Source organism: Hylobates moloch, unplaced genomic scaffold (genome assembly GCF_009828535.3).
Source record: "Hylobates moloch isolate HMO894 unplaced genomic scaffold, HMol_V3 SCAFFOLD_12, whole genome shotgun sequence".
NCBI classification, from domain to species: Eukaryota; Metazoa; Chordata; class Mammalia; order Primates; family Hylobatidae; genus Hylobates; species Hylobates moloch.
In genome coordinates this window covers 68,664,351-68,682,271 of record NW_026652287.1, presented here as the reverse complement: position 1 = coordinate 68,682,271, position 17,921 = coordinate 68,664,351, and the positions used below count along the sequence as shown (strand labels likewise).

General features: G+C 37.9%; 1 protein-coding gene and 1 pseudogene across 3 annotated transcripts in view; one reads left to right on the top strand and one right to left on the bottom strand.

Moving 5' to 3' along the window:
• RAP1B (RAP1B, member of RAS oncogene family) overlaps positions 1-17,921 on the bottom strand; it is a 51,424-nt gene that overhangs the window by 16,547 nt on the left and 16,956 nt on the right. The gene's annotated exons all lie outside the window — the stretch shown is intronic.
• Positions 2,590-3,179, top strand: LOC116478980 (ATP synthase subunit d, mitochondrial-like; annotated as a pseudogene).

Here is a 17,921-nt window from a genome sequence, read left to right as displayed (position 1 = left end):
CTGTATTTGTGTAGTGTATTTGTGATCTCTAGGCATAATCTTTCTGTTCAAGTGTTCTTTTCCTGAAGTCCTTAGTTCAGGTTAAGAATAAGCACTTTGAAATATGTCAATTCCCTAAAATTTCACACACAATTAAAAATGGGAATAGTTACATCAGATTTTCAAAGAGATTTGTGACAACTACTATTTGAGACATTGAGACTAATTGTTCTCTTTCACAGAACCCCATGGGGGGACAATTTTGACAGCACAGCATAGTGGCTAATGGTACCTAAGTTTCAAATCGTGGTCTTCTATAATCTTGGGCAAGTCATGAAACCTTTCCGAGCCTCACTTTCCTTCCAGGTAAAATTAAGATAGTAACAGCTACATGATAAGGTTGTGAGATGGATTACAAAGAATGTAAACTCCATGAGGATAGGGATTTTTTTGTTTTACTCACTGCCATATTCCCAGAACCTGAAACTGCCTGAAATATGTGTTCAATAAATTAAAGAAAGAATAAGGAAAGAAATGTAGTAATTCTTCAGAGTCACTGACACAACACCTTGCACATACTCGGTCAACAAAAGATAAATTTTAGGCCAGGCGTGGTGGCTCACACCTGTAATCTCAGCACTTTGGGAGGCCGAGGCGGATGGATCACTGGACGTCAGAAGTTCAAGACTAGCCTGGCCAACATGGCAAAGCCTCTACTAAAAATACAAAATTAGCCGGGTGTGGTGGCACATGCCTGTAATCCCACTTACTCGGAAGGCTGAGGCAGGAGAATTGCTTGAACCCAGGAGGCGGAGGTTGCAGTGAGCCCAGATTGCACCACTGCACTCCAGCATGGATGACAGAGCAAGACTCCCATCTCAAAAAAAAAAAAAAAAAAAAAGTTAACTTTTAAAATAAGAGTAATGGCAATGGTTTGAGCTGCCACTCAGTACAGAGAACTGCTATTCCTTCAGTTGAGAATCACTGCTTGACTTTTTTTTTTTTTGAGATGGAGTCTTACTCCGTCACCCAGGCTGGAGTGCAGTGGCATGATCTCGACTCACTGCAACCTCCGCCTCCTAGGTTCACGCCATTCTCCTGCCTCAGCCTCCCGAGTAGCTGGGACTACAGGCACCCGCCACCACGCCCGGCTAATTTTTTGTATTTTTTTAGTAGAGACGGGATTTCACTGTGTTAGCCAGATTGGTCTCAATCTCCTGACCTCGTGATCCGCCCGCCCCGGCCTTCCAAAGTGCTGGGATTACAGGTGTAAGCCACCGCGCCTGGCCCACTGTTCAACTCTTCAATCTACTAGCTCAATAAAACATATAAGAACCCTCCATGTCAATATAAAAAAGCAAAAAGCTGTGTATACATCAGTATTTTGAATAATTTAAAAATGTTCAGAGATAATGACTGGGAAATAGCCCCTTTTAAGTATTTAAAAAACACATTACTAAACAAAAATCCTGTAATATTGGCATTATCTCTGACCGCTAGTATTAATCACAGAAGTCTTAATGAAATCTATTGGACCTGAAGTTATGCAGACTGTAATTTTGACAGCCTAGGAGGAATCTCATTATTACATTACCTCAAGGGTATGGAAAAAAATCTTGAGATTATAATAGAAAATGAATTTCAATTCCCTGGAATAAAAAAAAGAAAAAAAATACATGACAAGGTGGTGGGATAGGGAATTGTTTTTCTTTTTGCTTATTTTTTTTTCTGACAGTTCTATTGTTAATAAATAGAAAAAAATTATAAAACAAATGAAACAAAAACTGAAGTTAACAGAGGAATTATGAAGTTGTTCTATAATTACCCCAATATTATTATAAGAATGCTGATAATTACTGGCATTTTTAAGAAGTAGACTTTAGAAAACTCAAAAATGCCAAGTTTAGCCACTCAACTCATAGAGTAACTATAAAATACTGATGTTGGAAAAGCATTTCTTGGATTAATAAACTAATGGTGAGGGTACCTTTTTAAAGAAATAAACAGGTAAGCATAAAAGAATCAATTAAAGTTTAATTCTATTCTTTAAGCCTTAATTACTTCTCAGAAAACACTTCTCAAAAAGGACTAAGAGATGCTTTACTGAAAATTACATTAAACATATTTTAAATGCTTTATAGAAAAAGAAATACTCTTAATGTAAATACTGACATTTTAAACACCTATCTTGTATCAATGCAATATTTACAATTAGCAAGGAAAAAATTTATCTAGAATGAAAAGATAAATACAGTAGCAAAGGACTTAAGTTAGTACTTTAACTGGTGTGCCACAAGTAAATGATTATATTCTGAGAAGCTTGCTCATTTTTAACTACTTGTACATCAGTAGAAAATAAGGATTAAGTCAAAAAGAAGACAGGAAGTAATACTAGAATACCTGGTATTATAAATTATTAAGAGTTCTGACTATTAGAAGGTATTACTGCCATGTACTACCATTTAAAGTGAAGAGATTTTGGAAGAAAAACAAAAACTATAATCAACAGAAAAATAAACTCTGAAAGAAATTTTAGAATGAACAACCTTCAAGAAGTTAAAGGCGGCTGCAGTGGACCGTGGGCAGCCAGAGTCGGTGAAGGATCCCAAGATGGCTGGGCGAAAACTTGCTCTAAAAACCACTGACTGAGTAGCTTTTGCAGAGATCACAATCCAGAACCAAAAGGCCATCGCTAGTTCCCTGAAATCCTGGAATGAGACCCTCACCTCCAGGTTGGCTGCTTTACCTGAGAATCCACCAGTTATCGACTGGGCTTACTACAAGGCCAGTGTGGCCAAGGCTGGCTTGGTGGATGACTCTGAGTTTAATGCCCTGAAGGTTCCCGTGCCAGAGGATAAATATACTGCCCAGGTGGACGCCAAAGAAAAAGAAGATATGAAATCTTGTGCTAAGTGGGTCTCTCTCTCAAAGGCCAGGATTGTAGAATATGAGAAACAGATGGAGAAGATGAAGAACTTAATTCCATTTGATCAGATGACCATTGAGGACTTGAACGAAGCTTTCCCAGAAACCAAATTAGACAAGAAAAAGTATCCCTATTGGCCTCATCAACCAATCGAGAATTTATAAAATTGAGTCCAGGAGGAAGCTCTGGCCCTTGTATTACACATTCTAGACATTAAAAATAGTAATTATACGGTAGACCAATAGCACCATAATTTTAGGCACAGTAAATTATTTAGCCAATATCTCTCATTGCTAACTCAGTTTCATTTAACTTCTTGTGTTGCCTTTAACTTCTTTTTTTTATATCATTCTCGTTTGAATTTCCAGTATAAGTGATGAGATTTTGTTCATTTACATGTGCTCTCTTTATGGTATTCCTTGTAAACAATAGCATTTATTTGTAAAAACTGGATGCAGTTTGAAACTATCTGTACAGTTAAGAATTGATAGTTAACAATAATATGCCTATGTATGAATTAATCTACAAATGTAGTACATTTGTATTCATCTTTAGTCTATGAATTAACCAATTATACCAACTAATGAGGGACTCCCAGATCTTCATTTTACTCAACCCGCTAAAAAGACTGTAGCATATATGCGAAATGAACTTAATGTTATCAACAGTGCAACTATACGATACTTCATTAGCAAAAAGGTGCAATTTCTACATCACGTAGGCACATACACAATTATAAACTTTATATGCATGATTCACATTGCCCCTCCAACACAGTCTAAGATTACAGATGAAGAAAATCAATTAAATTTCTAAAGAAAGCTATCAAAATACTAAAAATTCCACTACTGTTCAAACTTAAAAGTATTTTCTACACTTTTAATTTTTTTTTTTTTACCTTTGATTCAGAGGAACTGATTTTTTCAAATGCATAAATATTTCTGCTATTTATCTTTGAATATTTTTTTGGGTAGTTTTTAGTATTAGGTCATTTACATTTTACGATTCCTAATTTGAGTTCCTTATATAATCACCTAAAATTTGCGTGACTACAACTAACCTGATTGATGAAAGTAACTGACAGCTTTTACACTTGGCTATTTACTTCTTGCAAAATACCTACTACCTTACTCATTTGTTTAAAAGTAGTTTATTATTCCTTCTACAACTTTTTCCATTTACTCTACAGACTGGAGTTTTATTTGCATCGGTTCTTTTTTATCAATTTTAAAAGCTGTTTAATTCTAGTTTCAGAGCAAACCACAGCAAAGACATGGAAAGACAAGAAAACAAAACCTCCTTTGGCATCGTCTAGAGTCCGGTTTCAGTGGCTGCTTCGTAACTGAAATGAAAGTGGAAGAAGGGGGTGGTGGCTCATGCCTATAATGCCAGCACTCTGGGAGACAGAGACAAGCAGACTGCTTTAACTCAGGAGGAGTTCAAGACCAGCCTGGGCAACATGGTGAAACCCTGTCTCTACAAAAAATATGAAAATTAGCCAAGTGTAGTGGCACACACCTGTAGTCCCAGCTACTTGAGAGGCTGAGGTGGGAGCATCACTTGAGCCCAGGAGGTCCAGGCTGCAGTGAGCCATGTTTGTGCCACTGCACTCCAGCCTGGGTGACAAGTGAGACCCTGTCTCAAAAAAAAAAAAAAAAAGAGAAAAACAAACATAATCATATTCTACATTAAGTTCAGTAAATCTATCTAAGATAATATTTCATTAACCAGAAATTATTAATTAATATTTTCACAAAACAATAATGAATGCTATAATAATTCTGAGTTAACAGAAAATCCTGAAGACATGAATCAAAAGAAAATAAAAACTGGTCTTATGGGGTAGTTTTTGTCTAAATGTGTTCACTATATTACACATCAAAATGCAAATAACTAATTTAATTATCTAACATCCTGGATTGCCTATAACATTCTTCCTAAGATTCAACTGTAGATATTACTGATCCAAATTATGAACAAGAGTTATTCTAAAAAATCACTGAGGAAACTAAAAAGCATAGCAAAATGATAAATTTATATATTAAAAAAGAAAATTCTTGTTTAACTACTTGGTGCTGAGATTTATTGAGGACATACTCCATCATCCCAAGAACTGTGCTGGTCAGAAAAGAAAATCTAAGAAATGACACCTTCCATTAACACTACTATAATACAGCATTCAATATTTGACATCAATAAATGTATACTGAGTACCTAATATATCTTAGGCACTATTCTAGGCAGTGGGAATATAAAGCAGTGAACGAAAGACCCTGTCCTCAGAATTTATAATCTGGAGTGAAGGGTATAGAGAGGGAAACAAAGTCAATATAAAGTGTCAGATGTGATAAGCAGTATGGAGGAAAAAAAAGGTAAGAATGGTTTTATATGGGGTGGTTATGAAGGACTTCTATTAAGGTGAAATTACTATATAGCTCAGTACACAAAGAGTCCTGTCAATGGATTGATATTAAATTTTGTTTTTAACAAAAGACTACCATTAGGCTTTGTCCTGTTGAGCATTTAAAAAATCATCTTTGGGCTGGGCGCGGTGGCTCATGCCTGTAATCCCAGCACTCTGGGAGGCTGAGGTGGGCAGATCACGAGGTCAGGAGATGGAGACCATCCTGACCAACATGGTGAAACCCTGTCTCTACTAAAAATACGAAGATTAGCCGGGTGTGGTGGCGGGCACCTGTAATCCCAGCTACTCAGGGGGCTGAGGCAGGAGAATCGCTTGAACCCTGGAGGCAGAGGCTGCAGTGAGCCGAGATTGTGCCACTGCACTCCAGCCTGGCAACACAGCAGGACTCAGTCTCACCAAAAAAAAAAAAAAAAAAACTTTGGTGGTGTGACATGCTAATTAGTTTGTGGCTGAAGTTAAATTTGGATTTGGGCGTCAGAGATTTATCCAGCCCCTTCCTCTGCAAAAAGGGGCATAAATGGGATTTCTGGAAGTCTAAATGTAGTTGGTCTTATGAGGTGCTGTTTTTCAGTATGTACAAAATGCCCTTTGGTGAGTTCCTGTGCCAGCTCTTTACAGGAGGACATTTATCTCTTTTCCTCAACTGTGTAGCAAAAACAACACAGATCAGGACAGCATATCTCAAGATGCAGTTCTTAGGAGGTTAGCGTCAAGGAAATGTCTCTGAAGCATTCTTGCACTAACTCAGCCCAGAGTGATCATTCTCCTTCATGACAAGTTATACCAAATACTTTAGGACTTGATTATGTATTACCTTGTACTATTTTCTAAGGAGACAACAAGCTGTAGAAAGTAACATTAACTTTGAATTTGAATTTAAGAAGCTCTATTTAAAAAGCTGTGTATCTTGAGATAAATGACTTAATTCTTGGTTTCCAGATTCCTTGTTTACAAAAAGATGGAATGCGGGAAGGGGAAATACTGAACACTCAGATGCCTTGTATCAGCCAAGTAACCATGTAAACGCCTGAAGCAGTTAAGGTCTTATTAGGTAATAACGTGGACTGTGGTCAAGTAGGGAGTGAATGCTTTACAGGTAAAGTCATTTGAATTCTAAAAATTATGAATATTGTATAAACCAACAAAATCAATTTGAGAGATAAGAGATCTGAACCCTGGTCCAGCAGTTTTTGACTTCTAGACTAGATCCCTAAAGTCCCTTTCAATTATAAAATGTTTTGTTACAATAATGTTACACGTACCAGACTTTGAAGAATTAAACATAAATGGAATTTTAAAAGCATCTTAGGTTGGGCGTGGTGACTCATGTCTGTAATCCCAGCACTTTGCGGAGCTGAGGCGGGCAGATCACTTGAAGTCAGGAGTTCGACACTAGCTGGCCAACATGGTGAAACCTCGTCTATACTAAAAAATACAAAAATTAGTCGGGCATGGTGGTGCGCACCTGTAATCCCAGGTGCTCAAGAGGCTGAGGCAGGAGAATCATTTGAACCTGGAAGGCCGAGGCTGCAGTAAGCCAAGATCACACCACTGCACTCCAGCCTAGGCAGACAGAGTGAGACTCTGTCTCAAAAAAAAAAAAGTTATATTCCTTATACTATAAAAAATATAAATTGCACTGGTAATAAAATTTAATGATAATCTAAATATTATTTCTCTAAATTCATAATGGTGGTTTGATGTTATAGATATCTTAGAGTCATTATCTTTCAAAAACAATACACATTTTAAAAAGGAGTGAAAATAAACATAAGACAACATCCTTACTCCTAAGGTATGCACAACTGAGAAAATCCATTAAGACTAGTGGGCACTCAACCAGGACAAGATGCAACCACATTTTCTTTTACCTTCTTGCATGCTAGTCCAAGATGCTTTATGCAATAAAAGCCATATAACTAAAAATTAGGGCACGGACATGACATCCTCTCTCAGGAAACACACTTCTCTTCAAATAATACCACAAATAAAGAGACTAACTGTATAAGGGATTATACAAATTGGTTACAGAGATTAAGACTGGGAAGTAAAATATAAAAAGAAGTTAAAAACAAGTGACTACCAAGGAAAAAATCTATATACCAAATATACAAAAAATGTGGACTAGTGAGCCAAGTGTCACCACACTGTACTATGAAACATTAAAGCCAACAACAGATTACCTTTAAAGACTGCTTTAATCCTATCCAGGATAAAACACAGCAGACCAATGGAATTTTAAAAACTTTAAATTTGTAATCCAGTTAGCACAATTTGCACCCAAGGTTACCTTAAAAACTTTGAATCCAAAATTATCTTGAAAAGCAAACAAATCAACTCATTTAAAAAAAAGGACCCATATTTAAGTAACTTAGAGCAATTCTACATTTTAAGAAGATGAAACCAAATAACTGACATTTTAAGAGACTTCCTTAACTGAGTGAGGCTAGTTCATAATTGGTAAATAAAGAAATCCTGGGGCTGGTTTGAGGCCCAAACTCAGTTTTTCCTTATACACTTAAAAGTAAATACTATATCATCTTTGGAGCTCAGGGTGGTAAAACATGAAATCTGGAAATAAGGAGACCAAAACTAGCTACGTAATTTACCAGAGGGTGGTCACTTATTTCTAAGCTGGCGTCTTTTTTTTTTTTTTTTTTTTTTGAGACAGAGTTTTACTCATCGCCCAGGCTGGAGTGCAGTGGTGTGATCTCAGCTCACTGCAACCTCAGCCTCCCTGGTTCAACTGATTCTCCTCTCAGCCTCCCGAGCAGCTGGGATTACAGGTGCGTGCCACCACACCTGGCTAATTTTATATTTTTAGAAGAGGTAGGTTTTCACCATGATGGCCAGGCTGATCTTGAATTCCTCACCTCAGGGGATCCACCCGCCTTGGCCTCCCAAAGTGCTGGGATTACAGACCTGAGCCACTGCACTTGGCCTCTAGGCTGGTGTCTTAATCTGTGAAATACAGACAATACTGATTGTACAGAGTTGATGGACAGATTAAGTAAGAATGTACACTGTTTATAAAAGCATTACATGTTAGTTATTACCATCATCAAGCAACTGCAGGGTAGTCCCTATTTTGGTGTCCACTATTTGGTCTATAAATGTTTGCTGAATAAAGACTAATTATTCATTTCCAGAAAATGACAGAAGTATAGACTTTTAAAAGAAGAGTAATAAGTTATCTTTTTATAGGTAAATTGCCATTTAAGTTCACATCAATTATTGACAGATGCCATGAATCCCAACTGAAGATGAAATACACAAATCTTAGCATTTAAAAAAGTAGGGACACGCCAGGTATGGTGGCTCACGCCTGGAATCTCAGCATATTGGGAGGCTGAGGTGGGTGGATCACCTGAGGTCAGGAGTTCGAGATGAGCCTGGCCAACATGGTGAAACCCCATCTCTACTAAAAATACAAAAATTAGCTGGGCGTGATGGCACACACCTGTAATCCCAGCTATTCTGGAGGCTGAGGCAGGAGAATTGCTTGAATGGAGACTCCACCTCAAAAAAAAAAAAAAAAAAAGTAGGGATCGGCGTGGTGGCTCACACTTGTACAATCCCAGCATTTTGGGAGGCTGAGGTGGGAAGACTGCACGAGACTAGTCTGGACAACACAGCAAAACCACCCTTCTACAAAAAATTTATAAAGTAGCTGGGTGTGGTGGTACATGCCTAGAGTCCCAGCTGCTCAAAAGAATGGGAGGATCACTTAAGCCCACTAACTGGAGGTTACAGTGAGCTATGATTGCATTACTGCACTCTAGCATGGGTGACGCAGGACCTTGTTTCTAAAACAAACAACAAAAAAACAGTTCTTATACTTGCCTTCTAGGAATTACAGTCCAGTAGAAATGCCCTGCAGCAGGAACTCTAGTGTTAAAACCAACTTCTGGGTTCCAGACAACTGCTCTTAACTCCCTATAACCTGATTTATTTCTTAAATCTCATTGACAAATGAAAAAGTAGCTTACAAGAATCAAATCCTTGAAAAGCAATAAGCAACATTTAAAAAGCATAATTTCTTTTCCTTAAAATATGCCCCAAAATAGCTGAGTGTCGTGGCTCATGCCTGTAATCCTAGGACTTTCGGAGGCCAAGGCAGGTGGATCACTTGAGGTCAGGAGTTTGAGACCAGCCTGGCCAACATGGTGAAGCCCTGTCTCTACTAAAAATACAAAAAAAAAAAAATTACCCAGGTGTGGTGGTGGACGCTTGTAGTCTCAGCTACTCAGGAAGCTGAGGCAGGAGAATCGCTTGAACCCGGGAGGCGGAATTGGCAGTAAGTAGAGATTCTGCCACTGCACTCAAGCCTGGGCTACAGAGCAAGACTTAGTCAAAAAAAAAAAAAAAAAAATCTCTGCATGGGTATAACCAAAATGGAAATTTTGCAAAAGCAGTTCTCCAATCTCAAGTTGTTTAGCTACTACACTCACTCCCCAACCCCAGTTTGAAATTCTGTGATCCTAAATTATAAAAAGAGGCTTAAGTAGGCCAGGCACACTGGCTCACGCCTGTAATCTCAGCACTTTGGGAGGCCGAGGTGGGTGGATTGCTTGAGGTCAGGAGTTCCAGACCAGCCTGGCCAATATGGTGAAACCCCATCTCTACCAAAATACAAAAATTAGCTGGGTGAGGTGGTGGGCGCCTGTAATCCCAGCTATTAGGGAAGCTAAGGCAGGAGAATTGCTTGTACCCAGGAGGTGGAGGTTGCAGTGAGCCGAGATTGCACCACTGCACTCCAGCCTGGGTGACAGAGTGAGACTCTGTGTCAAAAAAAAAAAAAAAAAAGAGGCTTTAAATACTGGTTCCTGAAGTCAGGTAACATTACTTCTCCCACTGCACTTTCTGAAAGAGAAGATACATGACTTCTCCTTTCCACCTCCAACTCCAAAAGTAATACTTTAATAGCTAAAGAGGATAACTGTGTCCTTTTCTCATTCCCAAATAAATTCAACTAATTCAACTGTCAGAAGGACCTGTTATGAATCTGTTTAACACAATGACAGACTTTAAAAATCTTTTTGAAGGAAAAAATAAGGGGCTCAAACACTACCTCTCCTACCCTCTTTTAAAAATAAAACTTCTAACAAGGAACTATAAAATAGAAAGCTGCTAAAATGAAGACTGCTTATCATATTTACTTTGTCTGCCTCTCTCATAATGAAGACACATGGAAAATGTTTCCAATCTTACTCATTCTGCCAAGAAAGATCTCCTGTGAACAAGATTTCTAAATCTAGAAAGTGCAAAATTTGTAGATTATCAGACTGTGTATAGCATTTTCTCTATTCTGATCATATTTATAATACCTCAAGAAAGAAAAAATTCCCTTGCCCTTTTCATGGATTAATACTGCTAGTAAATAAGTTTTTTCAACTAATCACACTAACTTTCTCACTGAAATATTCAACAACATATAATTTGACATGCAACGTAAGGTTAGCTTTTCCAGTTTCATTTCTAGTTACCTTTTCAGTTCAGTATTTGAGCATGTATGGTAGAATATAGAACAGAGTGTAACAATTTATCAATAATCTGACAAATGCAGAAGAACCAGTTTAATAGATTTCTCAGCTGAGTCAAGAGATAAGCAAAATAGTTAAGTGATTTTTTAAAAAAAGGAGAGACCAACAATTTCAAAAACAGGTAAAAAAAAAAATAATAATAATACAGGCTCAAGATCACCTTACTAGTTTCTATCGGATCTTTCCAAATAGGCTGTATTTGTGTAGAACTCCTCCCTGCTCCCAATTCTCTAGATGTGACCAAAAAAAATGTCATTTTTTCCCTGTATCTGAACTAGCAGTAAAATCCATAGGGATGCATACTGACTTGGCATAGGCTTTAGAGCCCATTGTCTGGGTTGGAATCAGTTCTACTTAGTTGAATGGCTTTGGTCATGTTATTTTAAACTCTGTGTCTCATTTCCTCACTTGAAAATAGAAATAAAATTATCTACTTCTTACGGTTCTTAAAGATTCAAATGAAATAACTTACCCTATGCAAAATGTGTAGCACAATGAGTAACACACAGGAAGCAGTCAGTAAATGTTAATTTGCTATTTTTTAAAATTAAATCTATCTAGGTGTTTATAGTGCTTAAGACACCTAAAGGACTTCAATAGCATACTATTTTAATAGGTAACTGTATACCCGGGAGTTGTCATGGATTCTTCTCTCTTCACTCCATTATCAAGTCTGATTCATTCTACCTTGGTATCTCTGGAATCAATTCCATTCTCTCTACTCCACTACCTTATATTGGGCCTTATTATTTCTTACACAGGAGGAGGAGGATACAAGAGGCAATGAGAAAACATTAATTTGCTTTACACCTCAATTTCAATGACCAGATTAGAGATGTTAAGTTTTTTTTTTTGTTGTTTTTTTGTTTTTTTGTTTTTTTTGACAGAGTCTTACTCTATTGCCCAGGCTGGAGTGCAGTGGCACGATCTTAGCTCACTGCAACCTCCACCTCCCAAGTTCAAGTGATTTTCCTGCCTCAACCTCCTGAGTAGCTGGGACTACAGGCACATGCCACTATGCCTGGCTAACTTTTGTATTTTTTAGTAGAGACGGGGTTTCACCACATTGGCCAGGCTGGTCTCGAACTCCTGACCTCATGATCCGCCTGCCTCGGCCTCCCAAAGTGCTGGGATTACAGGCATGAGCCACTGCACCCAGCCAAGATATTAGTTTTAACTATGACAAACAGGTTATGTGGCCCAGAAATCTGAGGAAAAGCAAATGTGACAACTACATATTAAAGCCCAGAAGACACTCTGTTCGTTTTATAAATTAAAATGTTCACAGTGTTTGCACTGTGTTAGCTCACAATCAAGCAGGGTCTACAGTATTAAGTGCTTGCTGTGGATGCACAGAAGAGAACAATTGTCTACCTATAAAGAACTATCAGGCAAGGCTTCCTAAGTGGATATTTAAAGCAGACCAGTGGATATATAAATCATTAGGGAATAGGGGAGTTCACTTGTAAAGTGAGGGCGCTCTGGGGAACAGGATGAGTATGACTGAAGTCATCAAGTCATGGGTGGTGGGGGGTTCGGTGGAGGTATGGGGGAATTTATTTTGTGATAATAAATCTCAACTTAGTTTTAAGGTTTTAGATGTAAGATGTCACCCAATGAACTTTGATGATGTTTTTCCCAGCTTATGAGAAATAGAAATATGAACAGAAAAAAATACTGCACAAAACTGAAAACCTTTCTAACTTAGTAAGCTTCTCACAATAAAACACGCAGTGAGTAGCTTGTATTGTACAATAAACCATAACATATGAAAATCACTTGCCAGCTGGGTATGATAGCTCACATCTATAGTCCTAGTTACTTGAATCTTGCTTGAGTGGGAGGATTGCTTGGGGCCAGGAGTTCCAGACCAGCCTAGACAACATCGTGAGACATCATCTCTAAAAACATCATTAGCCCACACAGTGCCTATAATCTCTGGACTTGCTCCCATTTCCTCTTTATCTGAAGCCTTTTGTAAAAAGGAGAGTTAAGTATCTTACATCTTATTTTTAATTTCTCTAGCAATAGACACCACTGTTGTGGTCAAATCACCGCCACCATTTACTCCACATTCTTTTAGGGTCTACTCTAAAAAAAAAACTGTGTCTACTAAACATAAACCAAAACTACTGAAGAGTCCCTCTGCTTGTGAAAAGAACATCATTCTTATTCAACTTTAGTCAAAATTTTCCCACATTTTGGTCTTTTTTATCATCTGAATCTGATCTTTACCATATGAATATAATCTTCCAAATATTTGCTAAAAGGCACAAGTAATTTTTCTTTGTTAGTTAAAAAAAAATTTGTTTGGCTGGGCATAGTGGCTCATGCCTGTAATCCTAACACATTGGGAGGCTGAGGCAGGAGGATCACTTGAGGCCAGGAGTTTGGGACCAGCCTGGCCAACATGGCAAGACCCTGTCTCTAATAAAAATACAAAAATTAGCAGGGCATGGTCACACACATCTGCAGTCCCAGCTACTCAGGAGACTGAGGCCCAAGAATTGAACCTGGGAGGCGGAGGTTGCAGTGAGCTGGGATTGCGGCTGCACTCCAGCCTGGGTGACAGCCAAACTGTCTGAAAAAAACAAAACAAAATCCAAAACCCAAAAAACTGTTTCCTTCATGTTCATTTTATGTGTTTATTTTTTAAAAAGAAAAAAAAAACCTGCAGTAAAGCACTGATATGCAAAAAAGATGGCTACATCATGAAGTGGAATCAGGGTGACCAACGGTCCAGGTTTAAGCACTGAAAGTCTCATGTCTGAGGAAACTCTCCATCCTGGGCAAACAAGAATGGTTGGCCATTTTAGGTAGAATACGTTCTGACAGGAATTTGCTTCTTATTTCATATTCTTAAAGATGGAAAAAACATACCTGCTCTTAAAAAGCTTACAATTTTGTAGGAAAAGATGGAGACATAAAAATATGAAAAATATCATGAGATGTACAAAATACTATGGGAGTTCAGAAGGAGAGATCAGGAGATTTATGAAGAGGGTGGCAAAAAAAAGAGAAAGTTACAATATTTCAATAGGAAAGAACATACCAGGGGTAAGAAAAGTGAGAGCAAAGGCACAAACGGCAGCATAACATGGGAACATTAATTAGACTATAGCGGAAAAAGCAGTCTGACTGACTCACAGGGAACAAAGGAATAGGAAAATAAAAATAGCAGGAATCTTCAGTTAAGATTAAGGAGATCTCTGAATATCAGTGAAGAGCTTTGACTCATTTAATAAGCAACAACAGACATTTTGAAGATAAACAAATACTGAGAAAACTAAAGATACTTTTAAATTAACGAAAGAAGTTCTAACAGTAGAAGGCTGAACAATACATCTAGGCATGGTAAGCATTTCATTAAAATATGAGTAATATGTGGTAATTTTTAAAATGCGTAAGTTAATTTGCAACAAAAACCTATATTAAAATGGTGAAAAACAACAAATGAGGTCAGAAATAGCATACCAAATGGAAGAAACTGCAAGAAACTGACAAGGATAGTTAGAAACTTGGAATTTCAGCTTTATTCAATATTATATGGATATTAAGTATCTGCTGTGTGCAGCCAGTGTAGATATCATATGCAAACATTTTTGGTTCCCTATTTTTTATAACAGGATATTAATTTTGATACCACAGCATCTAATATCTAAGGCACGCTGAAGTTACATTTAGTTATACCACTATCACAAAACATAGCACTTAGGGTATTTGCCTACAACCTCACATGTATTAACAAATAAAGCAGATGTATGGGGCAGGCCCCATTTTTCCCTCAAAAAAAGTACTTCGAATCTGCCAAAGTGCATGAAAAAAACATATTCAGGCTGGATGCAGTGGCTGACACCTGTAATCCTTGGGCAACAAGGCAAAACCCCACCCCTACAAAAAAATACACAAAATGTAGTTCCACCTACCCAGGAGGATGGGAGGTGAAAGGATCACCTGAGCCTGGGCAGGTTGAGGTTGCAGTGAGCTGTGACAGCGCCACTTCACTCCAGCCTGGGTAACAGAGACCCTGCCTCGAAAAAAACAAAACAAAAACAAAAACAAAAAACACTCCAAACCCAAAAAAGCAAAAAGCCCCAAAACCATACTCAGTTAAGGGTTAAATACCTCATGACCTGGGGCCTACGTGTAATGATTATTGCTATATAATCAAAACCTAACACAGTGCCTGGAATATGGAAGACACCTAATTATTTGTTGAATGAATCAAAACCAGTTTCTTGCCCTAGAGGGGAGGTTGGCCAACTAGAACTCCCAGACCAAATCTCATTTGCTCCCTGTTTTTGTTTGTTTGTTTTTTGGTATATAAAATTTTGTTGGAACACAGTCACACTCATAAAGTTTTAATGGAACATAGTTCATTTGTTGTGTCTTGTCCATGGTTGGCTTCAGGCTACAATAGCAGAGGTGAATGGTTGTGGTAAGAGACTGTATGGTTAACAAGGCTTAAAATAGTTATCTGGCCCTTTACAGAAAAAGTTTGCCAACACTTGCACTATAGGCTAGAGCCTGGAAGAGACAAGGATAGACTTTGCCCATTAACTCAGAGGTGATAAATGGGTTTTAGCTTAGTCATCAACTCAAAATATTAATAGCTACCTGTAGCTAAGTACAGTGTTGAGAATGATTCTTGAGATCAACTAGGACTCAAAGGGAAAGAATCTAGTTCTCAATTACCAATGGCTACTGTGGCTTAAGTGAAGGAGAGACATGGTTGTATTAATGATTCCAAAAACATTTGAAAATTTCTGCTGTAGAGTATTTTAAACATCTAGCACTGTTGTCTGACGGTTTTACAAAAATGAATTAATTAGCTGCAAAATATATGCCAAACAACCCCCTCAAAACAAATCAAAACACCTATAAAGAATTACTGAGAATGATCCTGCTAAATGCTGAAGTCTGTCTACCAAAACCAATGATTTCTGGCATAGCTAGCTATCATTTTTATAACATTCATTCAGTATCTCTATGTGACAGGTACATTATTCACTTAGTTAACAGATTGAGTTGTTTAAGATCATTCATGAGGATGATAAAATAGTATATATAAAGGGAACCTACAGCAAGAAGGTTAAGCCCCTAGTATATATAAAAACTTTAAGATTTATAGATAAAATTGAAAACGGCAGCTTGGGTAAAATATATTTCACATTTAAAATGAAAATCTAATCTGTTAATTTTGTGCATTTAGATTCTTCAAGTGGTTAAAATACACATGGTCTAACTTCAAAGTATTCATGCCACTGGGGTTCTGAAGTTTCTCTTCAGATTATTTTAGAATAATCCTTTGTTAACCAATAAATATATTTCTAATCTGGAACGCTGACATGTCTGTATGGTGCTTTTAAAGCTCTTACCATGTCCTTTCATATATTAAATTTCAATCTTCAGAGCAACAATTAAGATAAGGTACTGTCTTTAGATAAAGGATCTGGCTGGGCACAGGGGCTCACGCCTGGAATCCTAGCACTTTGGGAGGCTGGGGTAGGTAGATGGCTTGAGCTCAGGAGTTTGATACCAGACTGGGAAACATTGTGAAACCTTGTCTCTACAAAAAATACAAAAAATTACCTGGGCATGGTGGTGCACGCCTGTGGCCCCAGCTACTCAGGAGGCTGAGGTGAGAGGATCACCTGAGCCCAGGGAGATTGAGGCTGCAGTGAGTCGTGACTGCACCACTGCACACCAGCCTGGGCAAGAGAGTGAGACTTGTCTCAAAATAGATAAATAAATAAGTAAATAAAAATAGATAAAGGATTTGTGATTCAGATTACTTACCTGAAGTTGCAGAACCACAAGACTGTAGATTTAGGATTAGAATCCAGACTACTGCTGTCCAATAGAGCTTCCTGTGATGATAATGTTCTATCTGGACTGTCTAGTATAGTAGCCACTAGCCACAGATGACTATCAAAGACTTGAAATGTGGTTAGTGTAACTGTAAAACCAAAATTTTGATTTTATTTAATTTCAAGTAAAACTCTTTCTACACTTCTGGATTTTTGCTTATGAAACTACCGAACAAGGCATCCAGAGCTTCAATATTCACGAAAAGCTTGGATCTACCAAAAGTGTCATCATCAGGGCCTCTTTATTTCTGGAAAAGCAGTTTGCCCCAGTCTCATTCTTGTACTTTTCTCTCACAAGGATACCACTCATTTTCTTCACATAAATATCCCTTTGAAAAGTTTTTGCTAAATTTTCTAAAGTCATGCATTGGACAAGGTTTCCTGTTGGAAGTTATACAAATCACATTTACATATAAAAATAAGTCATTAAAAAATATCAAGCAACTTACAAAATTACTGTGGAAACTAGAGAATGAAGTTGGAAGCTAACATAGCCACAAACACCCAAAACCATATTACAAAACTGGCCAGGTGAGGAAACTGCTGTCACATCACTAACAGTAGATGCTTCAGTTTGTATCAGTTGTTTCTGCAGCAGAAAACTGATTTGTGGTATACATCAACCAAGAGGAAAAGAGAAATCCAACAGAAATTTATCATCTCTTCCATCTCAAGTTAAAGTACATGTAATTTTGTGGGGCCTAGGTCAAGTACTTGTGCCCTAGCTGCAAGGGAGGCTGGAAAAGCTAGTATCTGGCATATTCATTTTCTTCTTTTTAAGAGACAAAGTCTCATTCTGTTATCCAGGCTGGAGTGCAGAGGCACAATCATAGCTCACTACAGCCTCAACTCCTGGGCTCAAGCGATCTATCCACCTCAATATCTTGAGTAGCTGGACTACAGGCGTGTGCCGCATGCCCGGTTAATTTTTTTTAAAATTTTTTTGCAGAGACAGGGTCTTGCTATGTTGCCCAGGCTGGTCTCAAACTCCTGGCCTCAAGTGATCCTCCTGCCTTGGCCTCCCAAAGTGTTGGGATTTCAGGAATGAGTCACCACTGTCTGGCCCATTTTCATTTTCTATAAAGCAAGGCTATCTACCAAAACTTATGTCCGTTTTTTCAGTATACTGGGGAGTCTCTCTAAAGATAAATTAACATACCCTGTACACATCTATCTAT